The following is a 10,572-nucleotide window of genomic DNA, read 5'->3' as shown; positions in this document are numbered from 1 at the left end:
TGATGATCCCACCAATTAGGTGGTCTCTAAGATATATACATATATCTATGTCACTTACTCCCAGGAATAGAAAGCATTAATCCATGTATCTGATTAGCAGCCACAGGTCATTAATTAAGCTTAAATTCCCTATTATAATCTTCATTTTGGACGATTTTATACAAAATAGAATGAATTTACTTTTGAACAAAACATCCAGAGTAGTAAATAGAAGTGAAACCAAATAATTGCTGTCTTTTAAAAATAAATATTTAAGGGCTTTTTAGAGTCTTTGTTTTGGATGGAGCTTTTCAAAGCCAGCTATATTGGTGACTGTTGGCAGAAGCTGACTCCTGCTGTCCGCTTCTTGGGTGCAGATGCAGCATATTCTTTGGGTGTATTTTAGTCGTTTTTATGCTGAGATGAATAGGCCATTTGAAGTGAAGGGAGGACTGGTAGTTCCTGTTGGAATAAAAGGATCATAAATCCGTTCATGCCAAACTGTGAACACAGTTAGACAATGCACTGAAGGCAATTTTTATTTGGTAATTACTGTCTTTGTTCAGAAGCTTTGCCAAAGCTGATTGAAAAGCTCCCAGAACAAAACAGTGAAAGGATAAAGCTCCCTTATTAGCCTAAACTGCATTTGAATTATTCCTGTCTTTTGTGACACTCCGGTTTTTCTTTTTAAACAAAGGGTTAATGGGCTCTTTAGCTTGTATATTCAAAATCAAGAGGGATGGAAGAGGATAGTTATCTCCTATCTTCCTTATCTTGACTAAAGGGTTGGAATGAGACCAACAGATTTTCCCCTTTGAGAGCTTTGCCTTTATGGCTGCTTCCTCAAAGAGCAAGAGTCAGCAAGTGAGTCAAATGGCTAGAGACTCTCCTGAAGACAGGAGGAATGAATGAGCATGCTGTGCCCACTAAAATTGAGTACACCGAATGCCCACATCAGCAAATACTCTCATTGGAAGCCCTGTGAATCTCTATTACCATATTATCAACATAAGGCATTCCCTTAGTGCTTCAGGATGTCAATGCTGAGAGAGGGAGGGAGGGAGACGGAAACTAGGAATGACTAGCATGGTCACACTCAAGACTTACACTCAAGTTAGTAGGTAAAATAACGTCTTCTCTATCTTGTTGAAAGATCCATTATTCAATTCAAAGAACATTTATGGATAGAGGGAGGAGACAAGATGGCAGAGTAGAAGGACTTGAGCTTACCTGTTCTCATGAAAACACCAAAATCACAACTAACCGCTGAACAGCCATTGACAAAAAAGACTGCTGCTGCTGCGGCTGCTGCCAAGTTGCTTCAGTCGTGTCCGACTCTGTGCAACACCAGAGACGGCAGCCCACCAGGCTCCCCCGTCCCTGAGATTCTCCAGGCAAGAACACTGGAGTGGGGTGCCATTTTCTTCTCCAATGCAGGAAAGTGAAAGTGAAGTCGCTCAGTCGTGTCCGACTGTTAGCTACCCCATGGACTGCTGCCCACCAGGCTCCTCCTTCCATGGGATTCTCCAGGCAAGAGTACTGAAGTGGGGTGCCATTGCCTTCTCCTGACAAAAAAGACTGGAACCTACCAAAAATGATACTGTACATCCAGAGACAAGTCACAATGAGATGGTAGGAGGGGCACTTTTCAGATACAATCAAATCTCATAACTGCCTGGTGACCAACCCATAAACTGGAAAAATAACTATATCACAGAGGTTTTCCCACAGGAGTCAGAGTTCTGAGCCCCATATCAGGCTCCCCAGTCTGGGGGTCTGGCATCAGGAGGAGGAGCCTCCAGAGCACTTAGCTTTGAAAGCCAGCAGGGCTTGAGTGCAGGAGCTGTGCAGGACTGGGAGAAACAGACTCCACTCTTGGAGGGCATGCACAAGTTTTCATGTGTACTAGGATCCAGGGCAAAGCAGTGACTCCACAGGAGACTGAGCCAGAACTACCTGCGGGTCTTGGAAGGTCTCTAGGAGAGGTGTGGGTTGGCTGTGGCTGACTGTGGAGGCAAGGACACTGGTGGTAGAGGCCCTAGGGAAAACTCACTGGCATAAGCTCTCCCAGAGGTTGCCATTTTGACACTGAGAACGGGCCCCACCCAACAGCCTGCAGGCTCCAGTGCTGGGACGCTTCAGGCCAAGCAACCAACAGGGTGGGAACAGCCTCACCCATCAGCAGACAGTCTGCCTACAATCATACTGAGCTCACAACCACCTTGAAGACACACTCCTTAACATGGCCCTGCACAACAGAGGAACAAGACCCAGACCCAGACTGGCTGAATGGATACAAAACAAAACCCATATAAATGCTGTCTACAAGAGACCCATTTCAGATCTAGGGACACATACAGACACAGTGAGGGGATGAAAAAAGGTACAAAGGGGAAATATGGAGGGCAGTGATAAATTAGGAGTTTGGGATTAACATATACACAATGCTATGTATAAAATAAAATAATCAACAAAGACCTACTGTACAGCACAGGGAACTCTACTCAATATTCTGTAGTAATATATACGGGGAAATAATTTGAAAAGAATGGATGTATGTACATGCACAACTGATTCACTTTGCTGTACACCTGAAACTAACTTAACATCGTAGATCAACTATACTCCAATGTAAAATAAAAGTTAAAAAATGGAAACGAAACAAATAAAAAAAACCCAACAACAACAAATAACACTTATAAAATACACTGTATGTTCCCAAAGTTACTTTCTGATGGTCTAACATTGCTAATAATCTAATTGGCCTCAGTTCAGTTCAGTTCAGTTCAGTCGCTCAGTCGTGTCCGACTCTTTGTGACCCCATGAATCACAGCACGCCAGGCCTCCCTATCACCAACTCCTGGAGTTCACTCAGACCCACGTCCATCCAGTCAGTGATGCCATCCAGCCATCTCATCCTCTGTCGTCCCCTTCTCCTCCTGCCCCCAATCCCTCCCAGCATCAGAGTCTTTTCCAATGAGTCAACTCTTCGCATGAGGTGGTCAAAGTACTGGAGTTTCAGCTTCAGCATCATTCCCTCCAAAGAAATCCCAGGGCTGATCTCCTTCAGAATGGACTGGTTGGGGCCTACATGCTGCTTATTATGTGGTTCTGGTTGGCCTGGAAATATTGGAAGATGAAGATACTATGTGAAAAGACAATCATTTCAACTGCTGTTAATTGATACTTACTTTATGGTAGTCACTGGAGGTAAAACATGAGTAAGTCACAGCCTCTCCAATGAGGAGATTGATCATTAAACATTATCAGTGTGCTTGTGTCAAAATATTTATTATTCAAATACAGGTTGTTCAGGGAAGCAAAAGTCAATATAATACTTAAAAAATACAGTAGGAACTGACTACTTAGTAAAATCTGTTCCCAACCAAGCATCTTTCTTTGTTACTAAAGCATATCCCTGTCTATTGGGTCAGTGTCTTTGGTAACGTCAACCAAAACAATGCAGATGTCTGCCAACAAGAGTTTATTTGGGGTCTTAAGAAGTGAAATTTGGGAGAGACAGATTTGGATAAAGCCAAAAAAGGGTTCTGGGTAAAAGCAAGAATCAGGAGCTTATAAAGGCGAAAGCCACAAAGATGTATTCTGACACAAGAAAAGAAATATCTATCCTTAAGGGTAGGCTGCAACTAGCTGTTTTAGGGTAAGCATCCAACAAGTATCTTGAGTTTCTGGAACACTGTCCAGATGTTGTGGATGACTGTGTTAAGACAATGAATGGTCAAAAGGTCAGATTCCATCCGAGCTGAAATGTACATAAATCATACTTCCTCAGTGGCCTCCTGGCTCCATTTTAGAGAGCTCTCTTAGCAACACTGACTCCCATTTTTATTTGCCTTTCACACTAGTCGTATTTGCAGATTAAGATCTTAAATCAAAAGCAATTAAATTTGGCTAATGTTAACTGGTGCCTACTTTACGCCAGTCATTGGTGGTACAAGTCACATCCTCTCCATTAAAGAGTTTAGACTTTATTTTTGAGGGCTCCGAAATCACTGCAGATGGTGATTGCAGTCATGAAATTAAAAGAAGCTTACTCCTTGGAAGGAAAGTTATGACCAACCTAGATAGCATATTGAAAAGCAGAGACATTACTTTGCCGACTAAGGTCCATCTAGTCAAGGCTATGGTTTTTCCTATGGTCATGTATGGATGTGAGAGTTGGACTGTGAAGAAGGCTGAGTGCCGAAGAATTGATGCTTTTGAACTATGGTGTTGGAGAAGACTCTTGAGAGTCCCTTGGACTGCAAGGAGATCCAACCAGTCCATTCTAAAGGATATCAGCCCTGGGTATTCATTGGAAGGAATGATGCTAAAGCTGAAACTCCAATACTTTGGCCACCTCATGCGAAGAGTTGACTCATTGGAAAAGACTCTGATGCTGGGAGGGATTAGGGGCAGGAGGAGAAGGGGACGACAGAGGATGAGATGGCTGGATGGCATCACTGACTCGATGGACATGAGTTTGGGTGAATTCCAGGACTGGTGATGGACAGGGAGGCCTGGCGTGCTGGGATTCATGGGGTCACAAAGAGTCGGACACGACTGAGCGACTGAACTGAACTGAATTGAATCTAGTGAAGGAGCCTGGTGTATAGGCTTCCCTGGTGGCTCAGACGGTAAAGCATCTGCCTGCAATGTGGGAGACCCGGGTTCGATCCCTGGGTGGGGAAGATCCCCTGGAGAAGGAAATGGCAACCCACTCCAGTACTCTTGCGTGGAAAATTCCATGGACAGAGGAGCCTTGTAGGCTACAGTCCATGGGGTCGGCAAGGAGTCGGATACGACTGAGCGACTTCACTTTCACTTTTCACTTTCATGCATTGGAGAAGGAAATGGCAACCCCCTCCACTATTCTTGCCTGCAGAATCCCAGGAACAGAGGAGCCTAGTGGGCTGCTGTCTATGGAGTAGCACAGAGTTGGACACAACTGAAGTGACTTAGCAGCAGCAAGGGAAATTTACATTTATAAAGGAACTCTTCATTGTGAGGGTGTCTCCCTTTCTGTGGCTTCCTTGGTGGCTCAGTGGTAAAGAATGGGCCTGCCAATGCAGAAGATGTGGGTTTGATGCTTGGCTCAGAAAGATCCCCTGCCAAAGGAAATGGCAACCTGCTGCAGTATTTTTGCCTGGAGAATTTCATGGACAGAGGAGCCTGGCAGGCCACAGTCCATGGAAGTGTAAAGAGTTAGACATGACTGAGCATGCATGCACGCACACACTCCCTCTCAGTATCAGGAAGATAAACAGTTACCAACGGAGAGAGTAGCCTTATACCTGTTTACCATGCTTTTCCTGGTCACCTCCCACAACTGATTCCCTAACCCTTCAATATCTTTATTTTGTCTTTAGCTGAAGACAGTTATTTCAGGTGGTGGCTTGGACTATGTTTACTCAAGTTTTCCTGGGTCTCTCCTGTGTATATAGGAGGTATGCATGTTATGAGACTTTGTTTTTCTCTTATTAACCTGTCTTTTATGATGGGGAGGGGGGTCTCAGCCAAGAACCTAGAAGGGTAGAGGGAAAATCATTTGTCCTCCCTTACAATGTCAAAATATGGGGTCTGGAAAAAAATATTTGAATATCAAGAGTTTTAGCGAGGTCTTTGGGGGAAATTGATGAAATATTTTTGTAAAGACCTTCTTTGTGACTGTGCCTGAAAGTCAACTGTGAAGAGAGGGCCAAACAAATCTATCATACAGTTTTTCCAGAACAATTATGGTCAAAGAAAAATCCACACTTGTCACTGTTGTTGATTTTAAGAATATATGGCAATTACATTGAATTTTTAGTATATGAGAGTATATAAAATAATTTTATTTTTTAAGGAAATTTTTTTTCAGAAAGAAATTCTAGTTTAATCTTTTCAATGCTTACTATGACATTTTAGTACTTACTATGACATTTGGTCCCTATTTTAGATTTTTTTAATGATGTTTTTGAGATATAAATTATCTGTGGATAATAAAGGCTTCCAATATTTATGAAACAATATGATAAACATGTATAAAGAGATAAGTACAGACAGAAATGGCAGAAGAGTTGGAACTGAAGGATTCTACTTTTGAAATATACCCTTAGGCATGCATGTTTCCTATGGATACTTTACTGTGATACTCTTTTGAGTTAGATGCTGTCAGGGTTCAACCTGTAGGAAAGTGACGATGATGATGTCTCTTAACTGGAGATTTGCCTCCTGACTCTGACATGTGATTTGACCCTTTGCTCTAAGACTGATAGTCCCACCATTCACATTATCCTAGGTCACCTCCATATTTGCCAGATCAGTCAGGGTCTTGAGGAATGCAGGTTCCTAAGCCACTTCTCTCTCATTGTGAGAACTGACAAACCAGGGAAAGAGTGGAGTGTTTGCTGGTAATTTTAGAAAGCCTTCTCCAGGGACAAGCATTTGTGTTCATTCCAATTCCTTTCCTCTACATTTTAAAAGTCTTGATTCTGAGTGATGGAAATCTGAGATCTAAAAGAGGCTGACTTTGGCAGTAACATTGGATTGGACAATCACTTAAAGTGCTGGTGTTTCATTCCTCACAGTGAAGTGGAGATGGATGGATAAAACAGTCTTGGACTCCAGTGACTAGAAGCAGAGCAGATGCTCCTTTACACATCTCATATCAGAGTTACTTAGAGCTCAGAGTTGGGAAAACTGACCTAGTAATGTTGCATTGCTCTTCTGCAAGCTTTTACCTCTGCCATCTTCTTTTTTTCCTTTCCTGTTGGTGACTCTCTAGATGTTCTATTCTTACTGCAATTAGGCTGTGGAAGATGGATGGAACTAAGCCCACGTGCCACAACTACGGAGCCCACGTGCCACAACTACTGAGCTCATGAGCCACAATTACTGAGCCCATGCGCCTAGAGCCCGTGCTCCCCAAGAGAAGCCACCACAATGAGAAGCCTGCATACGGCAACTAGAGAGTAGCCCCCACTCACTGCAACTAGAGAAAGCCTGTGCACAGCAACGAAGACCCAGTGAAGCCAAAAATAAATTAATTACCTTAAAAAAAAAAGACACATCCATCCTGTAATCCAAATATTTGTGGCTTCCATTGAGACCAATCAGTACAGAGTCACACTGCACTAAAACCAAACTGACATTTTAAAAAGCATGGAAACCACATGTAACTTCACAGAAGTCTCTTAGACTAAGGGCAATATGATTGAGAGCACACAGCCAAATTTCTGCAGATCACCAGAGACATCCACCTCTGCAGTGTCGCCCGGCACAGGGTGACAGCTTCAGCCCCAAGCCCCTAGAAACTCTTGAAATTCTCCCCTGAAGCTCCCTGGCTTGTCTCCGCCTCATAGCCTTTTCCTTTCAGGATTATGTCTTCCCCAAAACAGCTCCCGCTTTTCCAACATCAGACCGCCTAGCCTTTCCTTCTTCCTGGTGCCCATCTTGCTGCTCTAGGCCGAGGAAGCAGGAACAGCTGTGAAGACGATTTTACCTTCGTGGTATCTTAACATTCATGGATTCTGAACCTTTTGTCTCTGTTAGAAACGCTTAAGGGAATTCGGCCATTACCTTGAGCAAGCATCCCTTGAAAGTGGCTTTTCATGTGACAATGAACGTCTTCCTGAAGTTTCTCTTCAAAGCAGCTCCTCAAGGACCAAGTAGTAAAGATGTTCGGCATTGCAGGTTTTAAGGCCTCCATCGCGCCTACTCAACTCTGCCATCAGAGCTGGAAAGCAGCCACAGGCAACATATACATTAAGGGTGGTTATATTCCAAAGAAACTTCATTTGCAAACATAGTGTAGTGAGCCCTGCTTCTCAACTTCTCTACAGGGCTTCTCAATTGGAGTCATGCATCACTATCACCTTGGCAACTTTGGAAACTCCTGGCTCACAGGCCACACCCAGGCCAATTAAATTAGGATCTTGAGGGTCAGGGGGTGGGACCTCAGCGTCAGTATTTTAAAATTCCTCAGGTGAGTCCAATGTGCAGCCAAAGTTGAAAATACTTGCTGTAGAACTGCTAGGCAGTCCTGCCACAACAGGAGTCCCCAAGCTCTGGGATCTAATATCTGATGATCTGAGGTGGAGCTGATGTAATACTCATAGAAATACAGTGCACCATAAGTTTAATGTGCTTGAATTAAACCATGCCCCCCAACCTCATCCAGTGGAAAAGTTGTCTTGCATGAAACCAGTCCCTGGTACCAAAAAGGTTGGGGACCCCTGCTGTAACCAAACCTGAAGCATCAAGATTCCCCTGGTCCTGAGTGGGCTGCACGTGTGCATAGATATTAATCCTCCCCGTTTCACAATGTTCATGGGGGTCTCCTGTGAATGGCTCCACTGCTTTATCCTATGTTAGAGTTACTAAAATTCCTTGAACAGGAATAAGTGGAGCATTTTTTTTGATAAGGCTAAATTTAACTATTCACTCTCTTCTAAACTAAGAAATATCAGTGCATTCCACTGACACTTCTTGGTTCTACAGGCTACATTTAAAGTTGTGATTTTAACAGGAATGTCTCTCTCGAGTGAGATGAAAAAGAATGTGGTTATTTCCTGCAAGTAAATCAAAAATTCACTCTGGGTCCACAGCTGTGCTTCTTTTTAAATCTTCCAGGGCACATCTGAGTTGGCCCCAGTGGAGGACTGGGTTAGACTCATACTTCCCTGTTTTCATCAGAACCAGGTTCAAGTAGATTAAAATGTTGTTTAAGTCATTCTGAGGTCCACTTGCTCATAACCATTTTACTTGAAGTATAATGCTTTCCAGAGACCCAACACTCCATGGAGAGTACTCCATGGTACCTGAGGTGCCGCTTCCCTGCTGTCACCAAAGAAAGCCTTGCAAGTAGCCATTACCCATGAGACGAGTTGGCTGCTCTCCCCGTCCTTGGCTGTCATGAGCTCTCAGTGTCTTAGAAACACTAACCTAACAAGGAGGTTCTTCCCTCAGATTTCAAAGCTAGCAAAAACACGTTGTCCAGTATAGAGCTAGGATTATGAGGATCCAGGGGAGGATAAACACCTGTGCTTGTCCCTTTCCCCCTCCTCTTGGTTCATGGAGCATGTGTTGGCTTGGAGACTTTGGGTTGAGTCTCTGCAAAGCCCACTCATGGTCTCACATGCAATTAGCTCATGGCACATGCCCTCCCAAGCCCCAGTGGGTTGACTCCAAAAAGGTTATACGAGTTTATTAATGCAGGCTCAAGGATGGCTAAGGATCCTTGCAGAAAAGAGGGCAAGTTGAAGGTATTTTGACATCTCAAAAGGCTTTCTGGAAAATTTCTCATGATGGCAATGACTCAAGGTGGTCCTCTCCAAACTTTCAGTTCTTCCCATGGCAGCTCCAGAAGGAACTTAAGAACAGTGACCTATTTGGTGGCTTTGCAGGGCCTCAGAGATATGTTGGCAAATAAATTGATATTATCTTGACAAAATATTATTGGTGCACATAAAAAAAAGGTGGAGGGAATCTGATGGAGATTGGGGAGGGAAATAAAGCCACCCGACTTGTGAATGTTCCACTCACACCCTTGTCCTTGGCACTGCTATTGAGTCCTTTGGATTCCCAACTTGCGTGGCTTGTATAGGCCTAGAATTGGACTGGGCATTTTTCAATGACTAACTCTGACCTGAGTGAGGAACTGAACTATAATAGGAGTAGGAGAAAAGTATACTGCAGAGGGTAATAGGTGCTATTAGTATCTTTGCACAGAATTTTTTAGAAGACCCACTTTCTGTTCTTTGCTTAGTCAAGGTTCTTTTGTGGTTTGTGGCGGGGCAGAAGTTTCTAGACACCTGCCCATATCCAGAGAGAAGCAGCCCCAGTCTGTTATGATCATCACAGAATCCACATAAGACAGCTTTCTTTTTGGCCCTGACCAAGTTCCTCGCTCAGTGGCAGGGGATGCTGAAACCAGACCCAGAGAGTTAGCTGTATTGGCAGAGGTTGGCCTAACTCCCAGGAACTTAATAGCTGCCTAGAGAATCCACCCAAAACATGAATGATATAATTTAATAAGCACCAGCATTACTGGACAAATAACCAAACTAAGTGGCAGGATCCCATCAAATTCAGAAACAGAACAAGGATCTCTCCACCATTATATTAGTTAATACAATTCTAGTACAGATATAGGAACATTATTACTGACAAAGAGAAAACAAAAAGCATTATTTGGAGATGATGTAATTGTCTATTAAGAAATCCCAAGATAATTAAAAACTGATTATCTTTATGATGTTTAGTAAAATGGCTGGTTAAAGATAAGTGTACTAAAGTAGCAGGCTTTCCTATCCTCCCCAAAGTAGCTAACAGAAAAATACATAAGGTTTTGCTCCATTTCAAAACATCCAGATATAACCTTAATGTTAAAAATGAATATATGAAAAATAAACTTAAAATTGAGTATATGAGGAATGTAACAAAATTTACTGAGAGTTCAAAGAAAACATATATATATAATCATAAAAATAAATGACTATATATCCCACATAACAGGGTGAGAAGAATGACCATTACAGAAGTATATTTTTTCCAAGAAAGTGTATTGATTTAGCACAACTCCAAGAGTAATTACTTGAGCTGCACTGCTAG

General features: G+C 42.9%; 1 long non-coding RNA gene across 1 annotated transcript; it reads right to left on the bottom strand.

The window, feature by feature from the left end:
• Positions 1 to 2,669: 2,669 nt before the first annotated feature.
• LOC132658753 (uncharacterized) lies at positions 2,670 to 9,816 on the bottom strand. The gene is made up of 2 exons (XR_009598750.1): positions 7,540 to 9,816; positions 2,670 to 3,099 (listed from the first exon to the last, which is right to left on the bottom strand). It is a non-coding gene; the product is annotated as an uncharacterized LOC132658753 (long non-coding RNA).
• Between the last annotated feature and the right edge of the window lie 756 nt (positions 9,817 to 10,572).

This window comes from Ovis aries, chromosome X (assembly GCF_016772045.2).
Source record: "Ovis aries strain OAR_USU_Benz2616 breed Rambouillet chromosome X, ARS-UI_Ramb_v3.0, whole genome shotgun sequence".
In the NCBI taxonomy this organism is placed as follows: domain Eukaryota; kingdom Metazoa; phylum Chordata; class Mammalia; order Artiodactyla; family Bovidae; genus Ovis; species Ovis aries.
Note: the sequence above shows the minus strand (reverse complement) of the source record. Positions and strands in the feature narration are given on the sequence as shown.